Source organism: Mesocricetus auratus, unplaced genomic scaffold, assembly GCF_017639785.1.
Source record: "Mesocricetus auratus isolate SY011 unplaced genomic scaffold, BCM_Maur_2.0 Super-Scaffold_100004, whole genome shotgun sequence".
Lineage (NCBI taxonomy): Eukaryota > Metazoa > Chordata > Mammalia > Rodentia > Cricetidae > Mesocricetus > Mesocricetus auratus.
In genome coordinates this window covers 15350925-15378498 of record NW_024429189.1, presented here as the reverse complement: position 1 = coordinate 15378498, position 27574 = coordinate 15350925, and positions in this window count along the sequence as shown.

Genomic DNA, 27574 nt, shown 5'->3' with positions numbered 1-27574 from the left:
AATTAGACATATTTCAGAGCAAACATTACCTTAGGGTTCATTAATAATATTACCTGAGAAGGAACAGCTGCCTTTTATGCATAAAAAGCTGTCAGTTTCTTAACTGCTTCTTACCATAGAAACCCTTTCGTGGCTCTAAAAAATGGCAGATTTTCTCATGCTTTACCTAAACAAAGCACTTGGCAGCAGGGACCTGGTTGCAATCCTCAGTTTGGGAACTAGTGGGTGGATTTTTTTCTCTATAAACTCTTGTATAAATCACACCAGTCTCTTGATATTCATTCTAGGTAATGTTGGAAATTGTACACAGATCCAACAGGCCATGTAACGGAGTTTTGTGACTTCCTGGAGTTCTTTCATGCGAAGTCCCTACTCTGAGTGTAATTCCAGAATATGGGATATTACAGAAGCTTCAGAGGGAAGGTCTATTCTGCTTCTTCTCCCTCTTCTTTGAAGCCTTGAAAGTATGGAATAGGTCAACTGGGGTAACACAATAGCAGCAATTAATAAGACATTCATAGACCTGCATTGAAAATTCAATGGCCATTGGGATGGCTCAAGACTGAACTACAGTGATTCATAAAAATGAAAGTCTGGAACATTTCTCTGCAAGTTGTTATTTGGTTTGCAGTTGGGTGGGCTGTACATTAGTGTGATCACCAGCTAAGCTTGGCTTTATTGCTATCACTAGGTTCTGGGTATGAATATTCACAGATAAGGTGAGGGGTAAGACATTCCTAAGATTCTCTATGCCCAAGAAGTATGTAATCTTACTGTAATGTACAGTCTTTTTTGCTTCCACTCCAAGATACTACTACAGATGAGGGTGATGATGGCACTGGGATGGCGATTTGGATACGGACACCTTACTAATTTAGTTTGCTTTTGGTAAAACCTTCCCAATATGATGCACAAATATCTTTGTAGTACTGATGAACTATTTATTTGTTTTGTCACTTGTTGGTTGGATGAAGCAACAGTGGGAGATAGTGGTATCAATCAACATTCACTCATTACTTTATTGGCATTGGAACCAAATATGAGCTCAAATTTTCAAAAGGTATTGGCTGAGGATTGTGGCTGTGATTCTGTGAGCATTCTTGAAACAAACTGCACCTAGCAATTATGATGAAAATTTAAAAGAAGACTAAAGTGGAAACACAAATTTTCAAGGACCTGCAGTCTATTTTTCTTTCTCACAAGCACATAAGAAGCCATAGTTGAAGTAGTCCTCCATGAGAGCAAGGAAATATGGGAGGAAAAGGGGTTATCAAAAAATTTGCTAGCGTTTGCATTTTCTCTAAATATACATAGCTGGAAGGGAAAGAGAGAAATCAGTGCATTGGGAAATAAAGCAAAAATTACCATCAGAAAGGTTATTTGCATAATTTCTTTTAACTATACCTTATTTTATTAAAAATTAATTATTATATAGTAACATAAAATTAACATATTAATATATTGATAGGATATCATGTGATGATTTCACATGTGTATATTGTATAATGTTAATATTAACACAAATATATTCATCTAAAATTATCATTTCTTCATGTAAAGATTTCTTCATGACAGATTGAATGTCCTATCTCATATCTCTTTTCTTCAAACCCAGTCTCATAAGACTAGGTTCCACCTCATAGCCTGATTCATCTCAAAGGTTCTACCCTCAAACACCATTGTTTGAATTTAATGTCTCAAACTGGAAGAGAAATTTCAACATGATTGTCTACAGAGCACTCGAATACAAAGCAGACTACATAATCTCCAAGATCCCTTCCCTATTCTACTGAAAATATAGAAGGAAAGTGGAAAGTATAGAATTTTCATTTACTTACAATGTTCTTGTATTTCAATTCTTCAGCTTCTCTCTGTGTGTAAATATTATATAAGTGAAGTCATCTGAGAGACTAGTTTTTACTTTCCTAGAGAAATAAAATGTTAAGTCTCTGCTTTGGCTGTATGTTCCTGGAAGTCTCACAATTAGAGTAAATGACCCATCTGTGATCCAGCTAGTCATTGTTCTTCCTTTTGAAGTTTAATCACCTAATTTGTAAAATAAAAATGGAGAACACTTAAAATCTTGTCTTAGATAGGTCTTTCTGGGAACGGGCACTAAAAACATGTTTGGATATGTCAAGGTGATGACATGGGTTGGACAGCTATGGATGACCAGTCAAACTATGACGAAATGCTCAGGATTTCTCTGGAGTCTACAGTTTCCTCACATTCTTTTGTATTTGGTAGACATGACTGAATAGTTCAAATCTGCCCCATCTATCTTGAGGTGTGAAAGGGTTAATCAAAAGTATAGGGGAAGAAGATGCAATTGACAGAAGTTGCCTAACCATGGAAGGAGCTGACTAATGGAAAATGTCTGCCAGCTCTCTTGGACACTATGTTTTGTCTTTTGACTGATATCCAGATTATTCCTTCTAGTCATAGAATCTTCCCATATCTTTGATACTAACAAAGAAGATTAATATATATTCCCTGCAGATCGTTTCCAAAATGCATTTACTTAATGTGTGTAAACTGTCATATATTTAAGCTCCAACTTATAATGGACAATGGTAATATTTATGTATGGTCTTCACCAAAGTATCTAAGTGTCACTACCTATGACTTGTGTACAAAAGAAAGTAGAAGTTCCAGCTGAAGATTAATATCCAGAGTAGAAAGTAGCAGTCATCAAATTCAGAAGTCAGCTTGACTATAGTGTCTCCTCCTTGCCTTAGTGGGGCATAGGCTTGAGATTCAGTACTAGGGAGGTTGAGGCATGAGGCTCAGTGTGAGCTATACAGCAAGATCTTGACTCAAACCCCGCCTCCCCCACCCCAAGAAATAAAAGTTGGCTTAACTATGGGCCTACTTAACTGGATCTGTTTGAATTTCACACACTCCAGGTCTTATACCACTTTAAAGAATTCATCACTGTATGTGTACATGAGACTATAATAAAGGCAGAGATTTATGTCACCATTGTATAATTTCTGAACTCTCTAAATGTGTCTTAATGTCACTATAATTTGACCTGGAACTATTAGTCATAGAATATACCACAATAATCCTTGCCTATCTCCCTTCCCAAGTTAGTTTTAAGCTGTGTTCCTTTTTATTTTTTTAAATAGTCAACCAATAGGCTTGGCCTTTTTTATCCCGCCGTGTCGCTTTTTAATACAAGTTTTCATCACCTTAGCAAAGGGTATTTTTTTTTCTTCCCAGTGAAAAAGATGGATTGGTAAGCAGTCCCATGCCCTATAAACTGTTTCCTTTTAATTCAGGGCCCAGCAGTTTGGTCTGGCTCATGTTCAGGTACTACTATAACTTGTCTGAATCCCTTCTGAAGGGTCTCCTGCTTGTGGATTTATGCCTGAGCTCTTGGGTGATCCTCAAAACCACCTCTCTAAAGAATGATTGGATGTTTGCTCCCTCCAAGCACATGCTGTAATGAAGCATGCCCCTTGCTCTTCAAATCCAGAGGTCCTGACCTCACCAGGTGAGGTTTTCTCAGGAAATGCCCCCCCCCCGAGGCAATTCCCAATTGCACACTTTCTGTCCTAGACAGCAATAAATGTGTGCGCTTTGTCAGCTGTTTTCATGTTCCAACACAGAGTCCCACATAGGAAGTGTTAGGAGATTTCTAAACCTCCTAAGACTAACCCTGGTTAAACCCCTCTTTAATATTCTAGTCAGGGTCTCTGTATGGATGACAAATTCTGTAGGAGCGTCTTCATTTTAAGGCGGGTGATATAATATGCAAAAGAACAAAGAATCTTTTCATCATTGGTGTTGTTGCCAAGAACAGGAACTGATGTTATGTGAGCTTTGATCTTTGCTTTCTTCCCTTCCCCCACTGTGTAATTCAATTATGTATCACCCCTTTACATAAGGCAAGTGCCACTCCTCCCCACCTCCTCCTTAATTGCAGACTGTTCAAGATCCTAGATGTCCCGAGATAGAAGCAAGCTACTTTGGTATTATTTTAGTCAAGCCTCTTCCAGGTACCGCATGCTCAGGACAATTTTCTTGTTAAGACTCCCAAATAGCAGAATACACATAATAGCTCATTCAGTAATCAGTAGATTATGAAGTGGCTGAAGCGCAGATGAAAATTAATGGATATCTTGAGACAAAGAGGCTACTTAGCTTCCTTTGATGAGATGACACAGCAACTTACATCCAGCCTAACTGTCTGCCATTTCCCCTCACCCTATTAGCCATGCAACTGCAAATTTTATGGAAGCATCTTGAGCATTATAGTTACATTACTAGCCTTGAAAGATTTTTTTCCTTTTGGCTCAAAATTAAAGATTTAAAGAAAGATGATACCTTTATCCTTTAATATCACAATCTATATAATACTTGGTCCCTGGAAAAGTCTCCATTACTCTGCCCATTTTGAGTAAATAAACTAAAATTGAAGCAAACTATCAGTCGATCATATCAATAAAAGAAGGCAACCTGAGCATCATGATCGATTTGTAGTGTGCTTTGGTGCTAAGCTGGTCTGTCCTGTACATGCCTACATGTGTGACTATAAAAGGAGACATGAGCAAATGAAAAGGCAGTAAGCAAGAATGTGTGGAGTCAAAATTAACTGTTGTGTGAGGAGGATTACACATTCTTCTAAAATGTCATGTTATAGGGATTCCACTTGCAATAATGACAGATGAAAGAGACCCAAGAATGAGCTGTGGACCAATGTGCCTCTTTACTCCCATGCAGCATCAACGTAAGTACTATTCCCAAAGAAATATTTATTTATTTTCTTTCATTGCTTAAACGCATTTCTATTAATTAGAACTATTTGTCAAGTATCGAATTCAGTTTGTTTGACAAAGGTGATTGTGGATTATGAACGTCAAATCATCTCATACATTTGCAAAACATCAAGGCTGTTTCCTAGCTAGTCAATAGCAAAGCCTTCCTACACACAACCATAGATGCTTGTGCTTATGTTGTCACTCATATGTCAGAAGAAAATTCTTCAGGCTAGTTCCCCTCCAGAAGAAAGCACAAGTACCCCACTCTAAACTTGTGATGAGGCTTGATTATTTTCCAGTCTATTAAAAAAAACTGCAATTTTAACCAGAAAAGCTGTTTAAAATTTTAATCACTGAGATGGAATATTAATTTTAAACAAAATATATATGGAGAAGTAATTTAATTATAAAAGGTTCTTTATATATAAAATGTGGCCTTTACACTAAAGTTCAAAAGGTTATAAGTATTTATAAATTAGTAAATAGCATCAAATTTATAAAATTGCATTTGTAAGACGATTTTATTTTAAAACAATCATTGCCTCTTAACTTTAGCAGGAATAAATAATGGCATGTTTGTCTTCATTTTGGGGTCCATTTCCTTTATTTTTATTGAATACACCAACATGAATTATTGTTCTAATTATATATACCTTGGATTTTTAGAAAAATCAAGTAATATAATTAGAAATGTTTTATACACTCATGACAGAACTTTACTGCAGAATTCATCCTCTCTCCAAAGTATATGTTCTTAACAACAATACAAACAAAGTCATTTGGTAAACAACCATAAGTTATTAAAATACATAATTAGTTTGGTAATTTGTATGTACTCTGTGATGTTCAGATAAAAAATACTTTTCTCAATTGAACCAAGTTTAACAGGTAGCTACTTCACTAGGTAAACCATAAATATGGTAAAAAAAAATGAAAAGAGGTCAAATTATTCCTGAACGTAGCTCTTGGTCAACGTGCAATTTATTATAACCAAAGAGCTTTTTAAAAATTCTAAAATACCAATCATCAGTCCTGATAGCTATTATGAAACCCAAAGTACATAAAAATAATTAAATAACTCCTATGAAAACCTAGTAAGGAAACTCTATATTTGTCTTGGTTGTTTACAAGCACCACATACGAAGTACCACTAGCATATTAATAATAATAAAGGATTTAATTGGGGACAATGAGATCCAATTGTTCACTAACCATGCATGGTATAGAAGAGTTCTTAAATCATCTGTCAATTTTACCTTATTGTTCAATGATCATTCAATCCAGGAATAATGGAAGAACTCCCACCATTACTGTTACATGTCAGGAAGGTCCTGGTAATTAAACAATGGAAGCATTGTATAGGAAATAAAAGAAAATGTATAGAAAGGAGGAGACAAAGTACAGCTAAACCACACTGCAAATCAAACATAAAATATACAGATTCCCAAAATTAATGCATGCTGGGAAGATGGTCAGATCATTTAGATGCCAGAAAAGTAACTAAATCATCATTCTTAATTTTATAAATATCTAACTATTGTGACAAAGTCTCATTTGTACTGAGACATGCCTAAAAACATGAAAAAACAACTAGAATACTCACAACTGCTGGGAATTCCACTAGAACTCCATTATTCATAAATAAACTTTCATTGTTTCCAATAGAATCCAAGATCTGTCTAGATGCAGAGAAAACAGCACTGAAAAGGACTCAGAAAAATCCCATTATTATAGAACTATACTTTCTTTGGGTAGGTGGAGCATAGAGTAGTTTTAATGAAAGGAATGCACAAGAAAAAAAATGAGAGTGAAAACAAGTTAGTAAACTTGCCTCTTTGGTTGGGTTGGGAGTTCACAGACCTTGCACAACAGGTGACATTTAACTTGAGCGCGAAAGATGAGAGCCAGATATGCAAATTTCAGTCTGAAGAGAGTCTAGATAGTTTAAATTAAAACCTTTTAAAATTTATTTTGGATTCTACAACATATGCATATTTCTTTCAATGTAAATACATCACAGGCTTTCCTCAGTGTTAATGTGTTACTTAATGAAATGTCCATTTGGGACTTAACCTCTTCTTAGTTGCTCTGACATTATGTTTTGGCATTCGTATAAATTATTATTGTCCTTCAGTTATTATGAGACCTGTACTTTTCTTTCTCCTTTACTCATTAATACATGAAATATACTTTCTTATCTTACCCCTGTCTCTCACCCCTATCTGAACTCATTTATAAATTGAGTGATGGTTTATTAATAAAAATTGTGATACCCAGATGGCCTTAGTAAATTTTGGGCATAGAAATTCAGGTGATATCTGTAGGAGGAAGTCTGATGCCGCCATTAAACATGTGACTTATTAGAGGCACATACAGATGAGGTAACAAAAGGGCAGTTTACCACAACGCTAACCACACCCACTTTAGGCAGGACTAAAGACATATACGGCTGGACGTAAAGACGTATACGTACGTAGGCGGAACTACGTCACTAGCCAGGCCCACTTTTGGGCATGGCTAGGGGGCGTTACGGGGGAAGGTATAAAAGACAGCACACAGGAAGTCTCGGTCTCTTTTCCCGGAGTCCGGCTTCCGGTTCGAGCGGAAAACTGCTTGTCTCCTCTGGGTTACTTGTTTGGTATCTTGTGAGTAATTTCTACAATAAATACTTAGTTTTACTTCCAGTAAGTGTCGCTTATCGTTACAGCGTCCGCTGAAGCCTATAGATATCAAATTAGTTGTTTCAAGATGTTTTACTTTACTCTTTATCACACTAACATGGTTCCCAGGAGTGATGGTTTTTAAAAATACATTGGAATATTACAAAGAACTCAACTTTCATTTTGGTAAGTTTGAAGGACTGTCCTACCTTGTCTTGGCAAAGTTTAGCAGCCACTTTTTTTTGTGTCCTTCTGGCTCAGTTGGGACAGTGTATTGTCAGCAATAGTTCTTTGCTCAAATGGCTAGCTTTTGCCATAAGGAGAGCAAACTCCATATGGAGTTTCTTCAATGTCAATTGTCTCCTCTAAAGTAAATTTATGCTGTCAGGAGTAAACATTTTTTCACTATCAAGAAAAGTCTTATGTTATTAAAACATTTAAATGCCTTATTCTGTAGGTCTTTGAAGTGTTTGAAGACAATATATCCATCTAAATATATCTATTTAACCTCAAACACATATCTAATATGACTACAAGTTTATTATAGATGACTAACTACTAACTTGTATTTCTTAATTATATAATACATTTTTAAAAGAGCTATATAAGCACAATACACCAAACAAAGGTGGAAACATAGATAGCTAAAAAATAACTTTAAATTTGTATCAATGAACCAAAATCCATACCAATGTTTTAAAAAATTGAGATTAATATTTGGGTTTTTCTTCCAGGTAAAGTAGATTCAATATTCTACCTATCTTCCTATGTCATTTTCCCCTTTTAACCTTTAGAAAGAGATCTATGAATTTAAATCTTTTGTTTGGTCTTGTTTTTCTTTTTACTAAGACCAATAACAATTTGTTACCAATCCTCCCTTAAAAGATAATAAACATAAATAACCCATCATTTGAGAATGTGAATGTCATCCTCTAACTATTCTGTGAGGTTGGATCATATCAGCCAGTAGCCTTGAAACTATTCTGGATGCTGGATCACCTATGCCATTTTTTTGGGAGGGCATCATGTCCCCTTGCTCTGAGTTTTAAAGTTTAAATGTAACATACATATCTGTATTAGCACAAGTATAGATTTTACATTGTAGACAAGTCAGCCAGAAATGATGTTTTTGTTTGCTTGATGTTTGAGAGGGTAATATATACATCATATGTCTTGTAGTTCTTTTAGGTTTATTTCTTTATGTTTGTAGTCAGGAATTTTAGGGGGTCCTCCTTAATCAAACCTGATCCATATGAACCTGGAATGAATCCACAGCTTCTCATTTTCTGTGGGATTAAAAGTATAACCTCTTCCCCAACTAACAAATTTTTAACTTACATTTGAAAGTTAAGACATTTTAAAAATATATATGTTGTTTAATACAGCAACCTCCATAAGCCAACGTGTATTAGCAACTATCATTCATTAACAATCAAAATATTCAGACTATTCAGACAATGTAATAACATATGGATCCAGACTCTCTGTGTATTTCCTGTCTTTATGTGGGTTATTATTTTTTATCACCTTATTCCTTTTTGAGAATTTATTATTTTAAAACTATTTTTAAATCTTTGACTGTATATATCCTTTTTTTCTCTCCTAAATATACATTATTTTAAAACACTGTAACCCACTTAGAGGTCCCCCCATCTGTATTTATTGAGCATCTATAATGATCATATGAGGCAAACTTAAGCTGTTAAGTTTGAGCAGACAATGGCACTGCTCAACTTAATGTATGGCAGTGGTGTATAGTGGTTGGTAGCTGGTTCCATCCTGCAGGCAGCTGCTGGGAGTCACATCTCTGAGCTGCAGCTGACATGAGACTGTGAGACTAGGAAGCCACACTTGGCTCCATTTTGTGTGTTTGGAGGCTTTTAAAAAGCATTCACATATTTTATGAGGATCTATGTTCCCAACAGTGGGTGCCATTTGTAGGTGGAGTTTTTTGTTCTGCCAGCATATTCCCAAATATTTATAACATGAATTGTTAAGTATAAATTCTTGACTGATATCTTGGGCTTGTTTTCATCTAGCTCTTATAACTTAAATTAACCCATTTATATTAATCTATGTACTGCCCCGAGACTCACTTACCTTATCTATATACTTCCCACATTGCTTCTTCTGTGCCTGGCTGGCAACACCCCAGACTTTTCACATCTTTCTCTGCCCCTAAAATCCAGCCTTGCTATCACCCAGTAAGTTTCTTAGTAACAATGAGAGCAACACATCTTCACAGTATGTAGGATTATTTGGCAGAAACTCATTAAATATTCAAGTCTAAGTAAGAAAAAGATGGAACAAAAGAGACTACAAAACACTTAAAATACAAAAACATACCCAAGTGCATGCACATACCTTTACAGATTCTCACTGGTGTGGTTAGAATTAACTGTCAACTTGACAAAGTCTAGAATTATCCAAAAAAGGAACCTTATTTAAAGTTCATCTGCAGAAATGTCTGTTAGAGATTGTCTTGGTTACTGATGGATGTTGGAGGGTCCAGCCCACTGTGGGTGGCACCATTTTGCAGGTAGCTCTAGTCTGTATGAAAAAGCCAGATGATAATGAGCTGTGAAGAAACCAGAAAGCAAGCCACCATGCAGAATTCTTCCTTTGTTTCTGCTGTTTATTTTCTTCCCTGACATCCCTTAATTATGGACTGTACTCTGGAAGTGTAAGTCAAATAAAGTCTTCCCATTGCAAGTTGCTTTGGGTCACAGGGTTTTATCACAATAACATTCACCAACAAGCATACTACTTAAGAATCAGTCAATAAGCAAATATTTGTGGGTACCAATTTATCAATGTACATCATAAATCTTTTCATTTTTATAAGAAAGGAAATATTTGCTTCTGCTTCTGGTTTGGGGATGCATTTTCAAGTTTTCAGTTTTTCAGTTACAGTTTGAAAACTATTTAAAGAACTAAACAAATTAATTATAAATTAAACTGCATCTGTTGTCTTCCACAAGGTGAAACCTTCTACTTTCATCTACAGTCATGTTAAAGAAATGATAATTGACTCAGAATAAGCAAAATTTGCAACTTGCATGATAAGGGCACATATCTGAAATATATTTCTTAAGTCTTCATGTATTCTGTATATTTCTAGAATAACTGTTATTCCAGAGGGGCCCACATGTGTGCTCAGAGGATAATTATCACCTTTCCAATTTTTATGGTTGCCATTGGCTTCCTCAAATTCTATGAGCAAAGCTTTTGTGCTTTGGAAAAATATAGCTTGCGACCCCCGGAGGGGATCCCTGACCCGCAGGGATGAGGTGATGAGGGTTGCTACTAATTTGGTGGGTCTTCACGAGCAGATCTGATCTTAAAAGTAAACTTCAAGAGGTTAAAGGAAACAGGCTCAAAACAACGTTTGCTGATCAAGAGCGTTTATTCTTGGGGTGAGATGGTTCTTATAGGAAAAGAATCGCAGGGGGCGGTACAAGCATGCCAATCAAGTCTCAACTCAAATATACACCAAATAAGGTAAAGACAAAGCTGTAATTTTCCATCAGTCACATTCCACAAATGCTTGCCAGTGTAAGTCAGGTGCAGGAATTAGGGAGGGGTAGGAAGTATTCAAAGGAACACTTTAACCTTTTGTTAACAAAGACAATTGCTCTATAAGGGTTACTTCCCCCTGGCTAGGCGGGTGGGCTGCCCTGTGTAAATTTAACTTGTATGGTTAACCTTTTCCTTTGTCTCAAGGGCATGTGTGCTCGCAGTCACGTAGGCAGAAGGCCAAGAAATGGCTGACAGACTCCATTGTGTTCAAGGTTCTTAGCAGTCCCCAACAATAGCTGGGTGATGTATCCTATGGAATGCTTAATTTTGAGTATACTTTATTTAATTTTGCACCAGGTGGTGATACCTTACTTCAGACAAAGGATGTGAAGACACTTTACTTAATGATCCCTAGTAAAACTCTCATAGCTTGAATATAATTTCCAGAACTCTTCAACACTAAAATAAACAAAATAAAAGTATTTTGAAGTTACTACTAACTCTTGTTTCTCTGGTATTGATGTCTTATTTCTTTATACACATTAATTAAATGTATAAGCTACATTGATTTTTTTATGATCTTAGGTCACTCTTTATCTTTTTCTATGTATTGTTTTCTGGGCTGTGAAAGAGTTAACTCTGAAATTACTACCTAAGAGCAATGTGCATAGCAAGAACATATGCTTATTATTGGATCACACAGCCACTAACACTGAGTCACTGCCAAACTCTGAGCAGACCAAGCAATAACAGTGCAATAGTTATGGAAAAGCAACCTATGATGAACATCCAGGACTCAAAATGACCCTTTAGTCTTAACACAATAAATGAGACCCATGTTGGTTTGTTTTTGTTTTGGCTTATCTTTCTACATTTTTCATTTTACTTCTAACATAAAAATTCATTTACATTATTTTATATTTTTTTAAATTTTATTAATTTTTAATTCACATATAAATATGTAGAGTGATCTGTGATTTTTCCCTTTATTTTATTTAAATTAGAAACAAGATTGTTTTACATGTCAATCCAAGTTCCCTCTCCCTCCCCTCCTCCCTTGCCCCCCACTAACTCCCTATCTCATGCCCTTTCTGCTCCCCAGGGAGAGTGAAGTCTTCCATGGAGGATCTTCAAAGTCTGTCATATCCTTTGGAGCAGGGCCTAGGCTCTTGTCCATATGTCCAGGCTGAGAGACTATCCCTCTATGTGGAATGGGTTCCCAAAGCTCATTTGTATGCTAGGGATAAATACTGATCCACTACCAGAGGCCCCATAGATTGCTGAGGCTTCCTCACTGACACCCATATTCAGGGATTCTGGCACCATCCTATGCTGGCTTCCTAGCTATCAATCTAAGGTCCATGAGATCCTGCTTGTTCAGGTCAGTTGTTTCTGTGGGATTCACCAGCCTGGTCTTGACCCCTTTGCTCATCACTCCTACCTCTTGCAACTGGATTCCAGGAGTTCAGTTCAGTGTTTTGCTGCAGGTGTCTGCTTATACTTCCATCAGCTGCTGGATGAAGGTTCTAGGATGACATATTAGGTAGTCATCAATCTCATTATTGGGGAAGGACATTTAAGGTAGCCTCTCAACTATTGCTTAGATTGTTAGTTGGGTGTCATCCTTGTAGATCTGAGGACATTTTCCTAGTGCCAGATTTCTCTTTAAACATGTAGTGACTCCATATATTATGGTATCTCTTATCTTGCTCTTCTCTATTCTTACCCCCAACTCACCTTTCTGCTACCTCATGTCCTCCTCTTCCCTCCTCTTCTCCCCTTCTTTTTCTCCTAGCTCCCTCTCCCCTCCACCCATGACTTAAACATGGAAAAATTATTTTCCAAGAATATATATACATGTATATATACTCTTTTTCATCATAATGTTGCTATATTCTATTTTTCTAGACATGATGAAGAATGAAATACTTGGTATTAACTGGACCTGAACTCAAAGGTGGTAGGCTACCAAAATAAAAAGATGTTCTACATTTCTAGCCAAATTTTCAACCAAATTTTGTGAACTAACTTGTGATGTTCTGAACATTTGAAAAGACATGTAGAAGCAACTCAACACCTGATTTTTGTGTAATTAGAACACACACTAAAGTTCTTTGATAAAAGATAGGTGATGTTTTATGGTTTACAAGGTCCAATTGCCTGAACTCCATTGATTGATCCAGCTGAGTTTTGGACAATCAGTAATTTCCCAACTAGACAGATCACAGATCCAAAAGATTTCTTTCTTGCTTGAATGATATAACACAAGTTTCTGATCAGATTTAGACTCCACACTGTATCTTTGACAATGCTACAGTTGACTGGCCTTAAATAACACAACTCTGAATACAGCTCAACTTTCGAATGTAAATGGTAAAGCTCTTTGCTTCTATTGCTTTACAGTGAGCATCCTCACTCCAGATATCTACATTACTTAAGTTCAGCATTTATTTTTTGCTCTGTCTTTAGAAGACTGTCATAACTACTACTCCCTCTAATTTGTCTAACTTACATAAATTATAAAAACAACGGTCATTTCAGAAGACCAAAAAATAACTCATTTTTAGTATAAAACTTTCCCAAATGCTAATTCTTACAGACTACAACAATTTCTCAAATACTGTATAGGACATGGTTTAACTAAATATCATAGAGTTTGTCTAAATAAAAATTTAACTGATTTATTCATATTTTATCTGGCAAGTCTAAGCCTATTCCAATATTTCTTTGATTCATATCTGTCTTCTGGGCTCAGAATGAAGTTAGGGAGTGAGGTTTTACTCTTTGCTGTATTCTAGTACCAAGAACAGTCCCTGGCATCCAAAAACTGTTGCATAAATAAATCAATGTTGATGTACCAGTATATGGAGTTTATGATATTAATGTCTTGTGCAGTAACATGCTCAAATCTGTGTGTGCTCCTCATTCCATGCCAGCTGAGAATCTAAGTGCCTGGTTTAGCAGCACAGGCTTCTAGAAAAAATAAGCTGAAAGCCTTTGTTCAGGTTTCTTCCTCAAGTCTCAACCAGTCAATGTCAGTTTTTTATGCTGGCCTAGTACTTGATAAGGTGACCAAAGAGGCAAAGACCTCTGGGGGAGTTTCAGAGGGCCATGTTTTCACGAAGAAAAATGTTGCTGGAGAGCAAATGCTATTCTGAACTCAGTCAAAGTCAGGGCAGAACCATTGAAAGTCATTGTTTATGTGCAAAGCAAACCTTTAAGTGCAATTAAAAATGTTCTCAGTTGCTGTAACTTACTTTTCATAAAAAGTGCAATGTGTTTTATTTGTTCCAGGCAGCAGATAAAAATGTAGCATATATTATTGATTTAAAATCAAAGCATCTCTCTCTCTCTCTCTCTCTCTCTCTCTCTCTCTCCCCCCCCCTCTCCCTCTGTGTGTGTGTGTGTGTGTGTGTGTGTGTGTGTGTGTGTGTGTGTGTGTATGTATAGCTATATGTGTGTATGGACTGTATGTTCAGATTCCTTGATGTCTAGAGATATCTGACTCATCTTTCTATTATTAGGAAAATATATTTTCTGCCTTACATTAACAATGAGAAGTGATGTAATATAATATATTATATAACCTTTGAAATTAATGTTCATGTCTATGCTTTGGATAAAACCACTCATGAACTCAATGATCTCCTGGGAAATTTTGCTAAGTATATGAAATTCTATACTTAGAAAATATAACCAAAATTTAAATTAGGATTATTAAAATATACTTCGGAAGCCTAATATTAAGTTAATTTTCTAGGTAAGAAGCATCACACTTTGTAGAAAAACTTAGAATAAAATGTAATAAAACTGCAAATCTACTAAAACTTACAAGCATACTACAATTTTTAATTAAAAGTTTCATGTTTTGCATATCCCAAACAATAATTTGCACTCCAAAGTTAATAGTTATTATTTAAGGTGCTAAGATGTTTTGTGATAAATAATGAACCATATTAGTGCTAACATAATAATGCTAACATTAACCACTGCACTAAAAATTCCAGTCTTCTTTTTATCAGACTTTCAGCCAGTTGGTTCTCCCACCATAGCTCTTTTCACATATTTTACCATTTCTCTCTATGATTCAGTCTATAATATTTCAAACCTACTCTTGGTCCACTAGCCTGCCAGTCATGTATTAGTCACCCATTGCTAGTTCCAGTTTCACTTGCTTCTGAAGCTCTGACTGGATATAATCTCAACTCGGGGAACCTGATTTCACTTTTCAATTTACAAATAATAAATAAACAATTCGTAACTTTTTTTTTGGTTTTACAAGACAGGGTTTCTCTGTATTGTTTTGGAGGCTGTCGGTCCAGCCCGGCCTCGAACTCACAGAGATCTGCCTGCCTCTGCCTCCCGAGTGCTGGGATTAAGGGCGTGCACCACCACCGCCCGGCAACAATCCATAACTTTTAATCCTGCTATACATAGGCATCCATAGTCTCTGGCTATATTTCTATCTGTATTACACTGAAGTTAAGTAAGTAAGTAGTTAATAAGTAAGTAATGTATGTTAGCTAGGTCTATTCTATCTGGAATATAAATAGTAACTAAGTTCTTTTAATACATCTCCTTAATGTCAATCCAATTATCAGCTCTGGTTTTCCAAATATTTAGAGATCCCAGAAACAAGTTCACTTGACTTTCCTGCTGAGAATTTAGCCAGACTAAGGTTCTCAAACAGACTGAGTTGTTGTTCCTGCTGAAGATACACATCTAGCTCAGGACCCTCACCCAGAGGCTTTCCTGCTGAAGATACACCTCTACTCCTGGACCCTCATCCACTGGACTGTTGTGTCTTACCCTTATTAAATAGCTGATAGATTGGTTGGTTGATGGATGACTGACTGATTTTATTTATATTTTTGCAACTTTTGAAAATAAACTTCTGATCTCATGAATACCAGGCAGGCAGGCATTTTATAAATAGCCATACTGCCAGGCACGTTCCTTTTCTTAGCAAGCCTGTCTCCTTGTTTAACTGTGAGAGCCAAGTCTCAATGCCTTAGTATTGATAAGCCTTGTAACTCAAGTGCCCATCAGAGTTCATGAATCACAGTTGCTTGCTTCAGAAAATGACATGGAGAATGGAGGGCGAAGGAAGAAGAGTGGTATGGAGGGAAGGAGGGAGAAGGGAGGAAGGGAGGTGGGAAGGGAAGAAGTTAACATATTGTGCTTTAACAAACAAAAACTCAGTTGGTAAGCTGCCACTATCCCCTAAAACCATCTTCTCATTCTACCAGAGAAAAATAAAAAACAAACCAGAAAGAAAAGTTTCTCGTCCATCTTAAACAAATTACTATCTTTATTTAAATAGAACTTTATTGTGGAGTGGAAATTCCAGGGGACCGAATTAAGCCCTCCATACGTAGGAGGCAGTTTTGAAGATTGAGCTATCAGAAAGACCTCTGACAGTAGGACCATGATACAGACCTGGTACATGAATTAGCTTGGTGGAGCCCATTCCTTAAGGTGGGATGCCATGCTCAGCGGCAACAGGACCACAATAAAGTCCCAGTACACAAGCTAGTTTGTTGGATCCTATGGTGGGATGCCATGCTCACCCTTAATGTATGGGAGAGGAGCTGGCACTCCCCAACCTATTGTACCAGATTGTGTTGACTCCCCATGAGAGCTCTTATTGGTGAGGAGTGGGCTGGGAGGGGAGGGGAGGGAGGGAGGAGGAGAAATGGGAGGGAGAACTGTGGTCGGAATGTAAAATGAAATAATAAAAAAATGGAAAGAAAAGAAAAAATATTTCCTAAATTGAGCCCAAGATAAACCACAGTCTAAAGCACTCAGTCAAACAATCATTCCTTAGATGTTTATTAAATGTCTATTGAATTGTCTATGTTCTATGGTACTTTCAAAGTTTATTTTTTCTGAATAATAAAACTGTATCTCCTAATATACATAAATTATGTTTGCATTTCTTATATTAGTTACTAATTATTTATCATATTTTTCTGTAATGCAGTTCTTATAAATGCTAATTTTTAATAAAGATTATTCTTTAGAGTATCCTGTGCACTTAGGACCATTCCTGACTTAGATTACATATTCAATAAATATTTACTCAATGAGTACATCAGGATGAAGAGTGTCAGAAGATGAGCAGATGACAATATATTTAGTAAAGGAAAGAAAGCAGAAAATGTGGTGCCCAGTTGAATACACAGAATGAAGGAAATTTTTGAATAAGTAGTCACTGATAATAGCAGAGTTTAAATTATCAAGCAAGAAAACACAAGAAGAAAAGGGTCTTGAAATGAAGCTAGAGTTAAAATATGACCAACTTAGACTTGAGTTTCAAGATGACCCAGGTGAATTCCAGTAATTAAAATTGCCCAGTGACCTAAAACTTAGAAATGTTCAAAAGTCAAATAGGGGAAAGTATTTAAAACCTAGCTATAAGCATACATCAAAACATTCTTTAAGTAATTGATTCAGACATAGGAGCTGGCAAGTCTGAAGGCCACGGGGAAGGCCAGCAGTTGGAGACAGGCAGGAATTGATAGGACAGACCACAGCCAGAATGCTTTCAGAAAAATAGATTTCAGGTCTGGAGCTGATTAGATGAGGTCCCACCATATTGTGAAGGTTAATCTTCTTTGTTTTAAATACCAATGAATGCATATACTAAGGACATAGTGATAAAATGTATGTTATTATTTGCTCCAGCAACTGGAATTATAGCTTCATTATTTCAATACTTGAAGTCAACTATCACAGCAAGATCAGATGTCCCATGATGAAGTAGGGCTGTCCCCAATCTGATGACAGGGGAGGCTAGTTCAGGCATCCTCTCTACTATTGATAGGAGTCTCAGCTGGGGTCACCTTTGTGGATTTTTGGGAATTTTCCCAGTACCAGATTTCTCCCCAACCTCATAATGCTCCCTCTATCAAAATATCTGTTTCATTTCTCTCCCACTCCATCCCTCCTCCAACTCAACAATGTTTCCCCATGTTCAAATCACCTATCCCTTCCCCTCTACCACAGCACACCAGCTTACCCAGGAGATCTCATCTATTTCCCCTTCCCATGTGATTCATGTGTCTCTCTTAGGGTCCTTCCCGCTACCCAGCTTCTCTGGAGCTGTGGACTGCAGCCTGAATAGCCTTTGCTCCACATCTATAACCACCTTAAAGTGTGTACATACTGTGTTTTTCCCTCTGGGTCTGTGCCATCTCACTTTGGATGATTCTCTCTAGTTCTATCTATTTACCTGCAAATTTTATGATACCATTGTATTTTTACAGCTGAGTAACACTGCATTGTATAAATGTATCACATTTTCTTTATTCAATCTTTGGTTGAGGGGCATCCAGGCTCACTCTAAGTTCTGGACACCATGAATAATGCTGTTAAGGACATAGTTGAGCAAGTATCCTTGTATGATTGGGCATCAGGCCTTGCCCCAGGAGTCCAGTCAAAGAGAGGGAGAAGGGATTTTATGAGCAAGGGGGAACAAGCTATGCAGGGGAAACCCAGAGAGACAGCTGACCTGAGCTCTTGGGAGCTTGGGGACTCGGTGATATTTGGGGAGCCTGGATGGGACAGAATCAGGCCCCTTGCATGTGGGGAAAGTTAGGTAGCTTGGTGTGTTTGTGGGACCCCTGGCAGCAGGACCAGGATCCATTCCTGGTGCATGAGCTGACTTTTTGGAGCCCATCCCCTATGGTGGCATCCATTGCTCTATACCTCCATGCAGTGGGGAAGGGCTTAATATGCCAGGCTTTGTTGACTCTGCATGGGAAGCCTTACCTTTTCTGAAGAGTGGATAGGATGGGATACAGGGATGTAGGGAAAGAAAGAGGAGGGGAGGGAAGGGGAACTGTGGTTGGTATATAAAATGAATAAAAATTTGAAAATAATTTTAAAAAATCAGATGTAATGTTATTCGTGAATAAAAAAAGCAAAGAATGCAGTCCCTGAAAGGACCTCGCCAAAGATATTTTTGCCTTCAGTTGAGACTTGTGAAGGAGAGAAGGATGCAAACGGAAATGTGAAAAATCAACTAGTTGAGAAGATAAACGGAAGAGGAGGCAGAGGAAGAAACAGTCAACACAAGGTGTGTGGTGGCACCAAGGACCAGAAGGCCTGCTTCCATCTTTCCTATTCCAGTCTGTCAGTTAGTATATGTAACATAATTTCTCTGAGATTAGGTAAAGATACTTCTTACTCCTTTATACATACCAAAAGATATTTTCAAGTCAAATAAAATTACCTAGGTGAATATATATTTTAATATGCATATTTGTATTTCTCCATCTATTTAATACTTCTAGTAAAATTCCTAAGTTATCCCAATGGAGACAGGGATGAGTGAATATGTAAATACAAGTATGTGTCACGGGATGTAATGTAGTTCAGTTGGTAACTCCTTATCTAGCAATCACCAGGTTTGATCCCCATCACTGCCTAAAGATTACATTCAACATAGAAGATATTGCCATTAAAAGATACTGTCTAGATTTGGAGATTCCCCCATGGTGGGCCTAACCCTCCCTGGGGAGCAGAGTGGGAATTGGGTGGGGGCTAGTGGGTGGCAGGGGAGAAGGGGAGTGAGAGGGAACTGGGATTGACATGTAAAGCAAGTTTTTTTCTAATTTAAATAAACAAAAGAAGACACTCTCTACTTGATTGATATTGACACTTTTCCCCCTTGGCCTAATCGATTGGAGCTTTACAACTAGGGAATGCTACTGTACCAATGTCAACTTTAAGTTCCAACTCTGAGCCAAGTAAATATATGTATGTCCTCTCAGTTATGCTGAGTCATATGAACTTATCATTACAAATTGGAAGGAGACTTGCAGTTATTCTGTGAGAGAAGATTCAACAACAAATGTATTCAATCAAAAGGTGATTCATAGTTTTAATCTTATGCTACTGTTCCTTCTCCAAGCTTTAGAACTATTTTAGTAATCAAAATGTCTACATGGGAGACAAATAATTTGAGTCTTGAGTTATTTGAAATTCACAAATTGTGGAAGCAAACTATGTTTAAACATAATTAATAGCATATATAGTATTATGATTAATGGGTTGAAGTAGGAGAAGAAAAATACTTTCCATTTCTCTAATAGAAACAGAAATATACATGTGAATATACTATTAACATTAATGTCTTTTTAAATCAGAGACAAATATTACAATTACTATAAAACAGTAAAGTGGGTTTCCAAGTAAGAAGTCCAGTAGTGAAGAAAATTAAAATCTATACAATTCCAACATAATAAGTGTATTCCAAGATTAAAAAAATGTTTATGAAAATTTAAGTCTTTCTACCCCATCTTCTTCTACATTCCCTGAGTCTAAGATACAGAAGCTGTGATGTAGATATATCCAGTAGGCTGTGATCCCACTGATCCTCTGCATTGTGCTCTGCTGTGGTTTTCTGTGATGGTCTCCATTTACTATAAAGAGAATCTTCTTTCATGGAGGCTGGTATGTGGGTATAGAGATATGGTTTAAAATGTAGTAAAGAATTATACTAGTCTAACAGAGTGTCAGTTGTAGATTCTCCTCTAAGGTACATGACCTCAGTGGCCCCAGGAAGATTTCTAAGTTTCTAGTACAGGGCATGATTTCCCTCCTATTGACTCAATCTTGACACCTGTGGGTAACCAACAACACGTGAGTGACACTTTTGGTGAACCTTTATGGATATCTCATCATGTTAGCCATTGTTGTGGCTTACAGGTGTTGCAACTGGGTAGAACTATTAATTGCTTTTCTCCATTAGGTATTTTCTAGTATCATGAAAGCCAGACTCCAGAAAGGATACTTTGAGATTAGATCTAGGTCAAAACATCTGCATCAGGTGTCATAAGTGCAGTGTATGGCCCCTTTAGCTATAAGGGCTTATCTTCAGCCTCTGAGAGGCATGCCAGGAAGTCTGCTATGAAACAGTTTCTCCTAGAAATGGCTGCATAAACAAGAGCAAAACAATGGAAGTGTCATTAAAAATGCTAATGTAGAATGAAGAAAATTTCACAGGTGCCACCCTAGACAAAAAACTATAGGATACTGAAGGCTGCTGAGACAGAGAGAATTAGCCTTTCCCCAGGTGAGTCCCTTATTGATTATCCAATTAAATATGATCAGCCCTGGAGTTATACACACAAACATCAAAAGTGGATATGTCAGGTTGTATTTATATACTTATGACTCATACATACACACACACACACACACACACACACACAGAGAGAGAGAGAGAGAGAGAGAGAGAGAGAGAGAAGAGAGAAAGATAGAGAGAGAGAGAAATAATCAAAGAAAGAGGCTATCAATTTTAGAGTGGGGATGCATACATGGAAGGAATATGAGAGAGGGTAGCTGGGAGGGAGGGAAGGGAAGGTGGAAAGTTATAGCAGTCTATTTTAATTAAAATGTATTTTAAAAACAAAATTACTTAACAAAAATGAAAAGTAAATGAAATATGTACTTCAGAAAGTGATTTTGTGTTTAATATGAATAGAGTTGGTCCTCCACAAATACATGTAAGTATGTAAATTTCTAATACACTTGAGTGTTTAGTTATATATTATCATTTGTTTGGTAAAAAAACTGGAAGGAATCTGACATTGGATAATATGACTTCCCACAGTATAATGAGACCCAAGTGAAATAGCTTAAAAGACGGAAGATTTGTTAGTTGAGGTATCATGCCAAGGGTATGATAGAACATTTATATTAGTTAAGGGGTTCATGGTGTTATATTGAGGGTATGGTAGAACATTTATGTTAGTTGAGAGGTTCACTGTGCCATGTTAAGGGTGGGGTAGAACAGACAAGATAATCTGCTGAGGCTATGAAGCAGAAAGAAAATACATCAACACTCAGATCTTCCTACTTCCTTTATCCCATCAGGCCCATGGCCTACAGGACAGTTCTAGCCATGTGGATAATGGGTCTTTTACCCTTAGTAATTCTACCTAATGCCCTTACAGGCACATGAAGAGGTGTGCTAGTACTCTTCCAAGAACTTACTTCTCAACTTAATGTTACCACTTAAATCACACACCAAGTTTTAGAAGCATCCTTCAGAATCCAACAGAAATCTCCCTTCCATTGGGTTCCCCCAAAGACAAAGCCTAGGCAGCAGAGAGGTGTGGTCAATGCTGTTCCCAGGAAGTTTTTGTATCTAAAGAAAACAAAAACTGGGAGGGAGGAAAATGTCATTGAACCTACTGTGACCATGGAAGCTGACTTCATTGACAACACATCAAGGACTCTAAGACAGAAACAACAAAAATCTTCAAAGTTACAGTTGCAATCTATGGGAAATTCTTTACAAGGCAAAGTCTGTGATGCTAGTTTGTGGCACCAGGACCTAATAATCATCATTGGTCTTGCTATTTCACAGACTACATAGCACTTTCTATCTGTCTGCCTCAAGTTAGATTTTGAGATTGGGTCTTTTAAGTGTACACAAGAACTACTAATAAAGTCAATGGAGAAGTGAGAAAAACATTGAGTTCTCCTTGGAGATAGACATAGCAGTGTGTCATGAGCATTATTTTCAGATCTTGTATCTTGTCTTGTTTTCGTCTTGACATATTCTTTTCTGTTACTGACATGAGTCTCCCTCCTCCTGGCACTGAGGACCTTGGCATGGTTTTCACCTGTAGCCTCCTCTTCATCATTATTTCACTGTTTCCGTTTCCTCGGCAGTTTCTGTCTCTCTTTTCTTCCATAGTTTCCATAGATTTCTTGTTTCTTATTTGTATCTTTTCATACTAAATATTTGTATTTTGTATTCCATGTCTCTCCTGTAGCATCAGCCTTGTATTATACTGCTTTCTGGGTATTTTCACTTGATAATTTCAAAGTTAATATGAGAAAGGAACCATAATGTTCCTTCTGTCTGCGCCTTCTTTCTTGGCACTTCATTCTGCACTGAAGGGAACCATTGAACATCAAGGATACATAGATGAAAGGGAAATATTTGCTGGAATAACTTCTCTTGAATCTCTCCAAATCCCTTTTGTGACAAATAAATGTCTTTTGACAACTTCCTGTCTCTTCTTTTTTTCTATCATCCCAAACTATTTCACAGTCCCTTTTTCTTGTTTTATGACAGCAACTTCTGCTCAAACGTACTAACTTACACTTAATATTATTTTGTGTCCTGTTACCAAAACATGATTTTCAGATGCAAATTCTAAGTTTGTTTGTTTCTTTGGACACAATCTTCCTTCTGTTGAAAATGCCAATGGTGACCTATTACATGGAATTAACCAGGATGTAGTAACAGGGCTGGCTGCATTGTTTAAGGGGACTTGGTTATGTTCTAGCACAAACATGTGTTCTCTGCTTCATCACAGAGATGCCATAGCAATGGATGATAGAATTCCTGCCACAAGTATAAATATGAATAACCAAATGTTATAACTTTAGAAAAAGATTAAGTTTCTCTGGTAGCTTCCAGTTTCAACTGGTTCTGTCTGTCTCCTTAATAATATAAAGCAAATAGACAAAAGAGTAACAATACAAATCCATAAGTAGACACAGTACTTATGTATTCCAGATCCCTGGGAGTGTGATGACTGGACACTAGAGTTCTGGTTATTGTAGATTTTAGCACAGGGGTAGGAAGTTAGGAATAGCAAGAAAAAGAGAGAAAAGAAAAGCTTTAAAGAGAAAAAGGGAGTTGTACACATAGTGGTAGAGATTCCAATCCTATACTATATTGGTTTTGCCAGAAGTCTTTGATTGTTTCTTACAGAGCCAGGCTACACAGTGACATTTTAAGATCATAGAGAAGGTTATAAAAATGGTAATATACACATAGACATTGACTGAAAGCAAGGAAAAAACGTACAAGAAGAGAATACACCTTACAAAAACAACAACAAACTTATGACTCAAAAGAACATAACATTATTCCTAATGCTTATCTTCTGGAAATTGAAAGGAAAGACAAGTGCCCATAACAGTAGGGAACAGCTATGAAACTAGCATCTGAATATGTATTTTGTGGGCTTTGCTCAAACCTGTATTTTGAGTTGTGCTTCATTGGTAACTGCTTTAAAAATATCAATGCCACCACAGACTCCAACTGTGTTGTAATTTGATCTATTTCTTGAGACTAAAGTGGCATCCATATATCTGCTTTTGTTTCTTTTAATCAACTACTGCCTTCAAGAATTTCAAATATGAATGAAAACACAGTATACTTTTCCTTTGAAAAATATGCAGAATTTGAAAGAAGCAAAATGGTCTTGGAAGTCTCAGGAGTTATCACTTAGTGTTTAAACATCAATAAAAGCATCAATTAAAAGTTTCTTCTCTTTATCTACTTAAGCAGAAGTGTAGAAATTAATTATTTTGGAATATCTCTATTGATTACATTTACTAGCCAATTTCTCAAAATCCCACCTGATTTTCTCAGAAATTAACTTTCAATTGCATCAAGGAAAGATCATACAAAAAAGTGTGACTTTAGTATTTTATTTCTATAATAAGGATTGAACCTAATACCTAGCACATGTGAGGCAAGTGCTCTACCATGGGGCTGTATCTTCAATTCTCCCTTTCTTTTTTACTGAGACAGGACCTTACTAACTTGTACAGATTGTCCTTGAACTAATTCTGTATCCCATACTCACCTTTACTCGTTTGTTTCTACTTTAGTCTCCTGAGTGGCTTGGATTATAGTCCTGTAACACCTGCCCCTACCTATTTACTGGGTTTTGAAATTTGGACTTTAGATTGTTCAAGCTATGTTTGAGTGACAACAATGACAGTTATGAAGCAAATGACATCCCAGATCAGGCTTAGGCTGAAGACCAAGCAGCCATCCACTAAAGTTGTGTCACCCATTAAAAAGGTACATCAACCCCATTGCTCCTACTTAAGTTACTTTCATTTATCTTAAATATGTATATTGTTCAAACAGACACACACACACACACACACACACATACACACACACACACACACACGCAAATGATGATAACTGTGAAGCCTATAGTTTATTTCCATTGAATTGCTGACTGTAAGAATATTTTCAACCATTTGTCCATATGTTCTATAGGATAAGGATTAGTTACAAAATCTAGTTTTCAAAATTGAATGTTTTTCTCAAGAGTGAAAGGAGTTGGTTTAGTGACTTGTGCCTCACACCCCCAAAAAATTGTTCTTTAGTTTTTCAAGACAGGCTTTCTCTGTATATCTTTTGGACCCTGTCCTGAAACTCACTCTTTTGACCAGACTTACCTTGAACTCACAGAGATCAGGCTGCCTCCTGAGTTCTTGGATTAAAGGCATGTGCCACCATTGCTCCCCAGCCAAAAAACTGTTCTTTTAGCAATAAACGTACCTCCATTCACATCAAAGGGGATTTTATTCGGGTAACATGTTCTGAGATACAGAGACTTCTCAAAAGTGAAACAGAGACCACCGTAAAGAAGAATCAAAGATGAATTCACCTTACATCTTTGCTTTGACTCAAGAATGATGAAAAGATAATCTTTAAAACTTCTTCTTAAAAGAAGTTCCCTAAGGACAGCTCAGAACTAAGACAAAACAGTGTTTCTGGGAGTGGTTCTGTGAAGCTTCTGCTTCCCGTTATAGCTATGCACACTGCTTGTGCTGCTGCAATAAAAGCAACTTCAGTATTGCCAGAACTTCCCTGTTTGTCTAAGTAACTGTTTTTCCTTCAATAGACTATTTATGTCTCATGCTTACAAGCAGGATATTTATTTAAAAAAATAGTCTAATTATTGGAGAGAAATTTCAGCTCTCTGCTTCCTCCTCTACCTGACTCCATTCCAGGTAAGGAAAGAAAGCAAAGACTAGACTAGCTGATAATTCAAGCATGGAAGGACTTGTGCCCTTTTCTAAGTAGAACCCAAGTTCTAATAAACCTTAGTTTGCAAACTGTAGCAAAGTAGGTGGATCTACTTGAATTACATTCAACATCTATTATAGTAGCCTAATTCTGTGTGCTTAAAGTGTATGCGTGTGTGTGTGTATGTGTGTGTGAGAGAGAGAGAGAGAGAGAAAGAGAGAGGGAGGAAGGGAGGGAGGGAGGAAGGGAGGGAGGAAGAGAGAGAGAGGGAGGGAGAGAGGGAGAGAGAGAGAGAGAGAGAGAGAGAGAGAGAGAGAGAGAGAGAGAGAGAGAGAGAGAGAGAGAGAGAAGCTCTTTCAAAGGTTCCTGCAATCCAAGTGGGACAACCTGAATTTTAGTCAGAGATGTAACGCAAGGAAAAAAGATTAAAAATAAAAAAGCTATCAGTGCTGAATAGGCTTGGAAGGCAAGGCTGTGAAGCACCTGTGTAGATATGCAGGTAAAGGCCAGGTCACTTCTTGTCCCAAAGACCTCATCCTGGCCACGAACCTACACTAGACCCCCTACCTAAGGCTTCTTGATACAGAACCCTCTTTGGACATGTCCTAAATCTCTCTGTATCCACTAATAATTAATTGTAGGAGCTCAGGATTTGTTATAAATTGTTTGTGCTTAATTTTCAGTTCCTTATAATTCCAACCTGATTTAACCTAATGGTAATAGGGAAATGTGGCCATTTTTAAGATGATTTTCCAAATGTTTTGCCTATGCCTTGAATACTCTCTTTCTGTTTCCCAGAGGAACCAGCTTTTGAGTACTCAAAAACTAAGATTATACTCAATTTTTCTCTCACATTTCAATGTGTTATTCTTTCTCTGGGTCTCTGGGAAAGACCAAGGAATGCAAGGAAGTAAAATGAAAATGCACTCAATGCTTTAAAATCTTAGACTACTATATAATTATTTATGTGTAGTTATAACATGTCATAAAAAGTTACAAAATAAAATAAAATGAAGCCAAATTGGCACATAGAGGATTAGAAAGAACGAATGAAAAAAGATAATAAATGAGCAGAATAGGTAATAAATGCAGTGAAGTGGCCCTGGCCTGACTTGGTACTTGAAGAAAGACAAGAAAAAAATTAGATATGTTCTGTATTAGTGTCAACATTTATTTCATTGGAAGTACCCAAGTTCTAAGAAGTGTTTGGCTGTTCATGTCAGTACACAAAAACAACAGTTTAATTGCAGTTACTAAAACTGCTACCCTCCAGAACAGACATCACTTCTAAAACACTCCCACATTCTCACAAAGAAAGTAACCTTCTTTATTTCAGTTCCAATCTTTTCCCATAGTACTTTCTTCAAAGTTCATGTGTGGTCTTGGTGAAAGGGTACCTGAGAAGAGTTGGTAGAAACTGAGTTAATAATATTTTAGTCAGTTTCATTTGACTAAGATCAGCAGCTTTAAAAGGCGGCAAAAGAAACAGAATCCTCACAAGGAAATACCAAATAGTGCTGCCAAGTGCCACTTGATCAGCATGACCTGCTAGAAATATGTGCAAATAGATGACGTCTTTCTTAAGAGGAAAACTCTAAACTATTTTCAGCTGACAAATTCTTCAGAAGCATGCACAGAAATAATCTGGCAATGCTCAAATTGTTCAACTCTGGGAAGATAGAAACCTCTTCATTTTCTTTAACAATAAACCCCATTAAACCTTTCCCTGTCATAAGAAAATAATAGAGGAAGGAGTGAAAAAATACATTATATACACGTCTGAAACTCAAATAATTAGTAAAATATATTAAAGTACATAT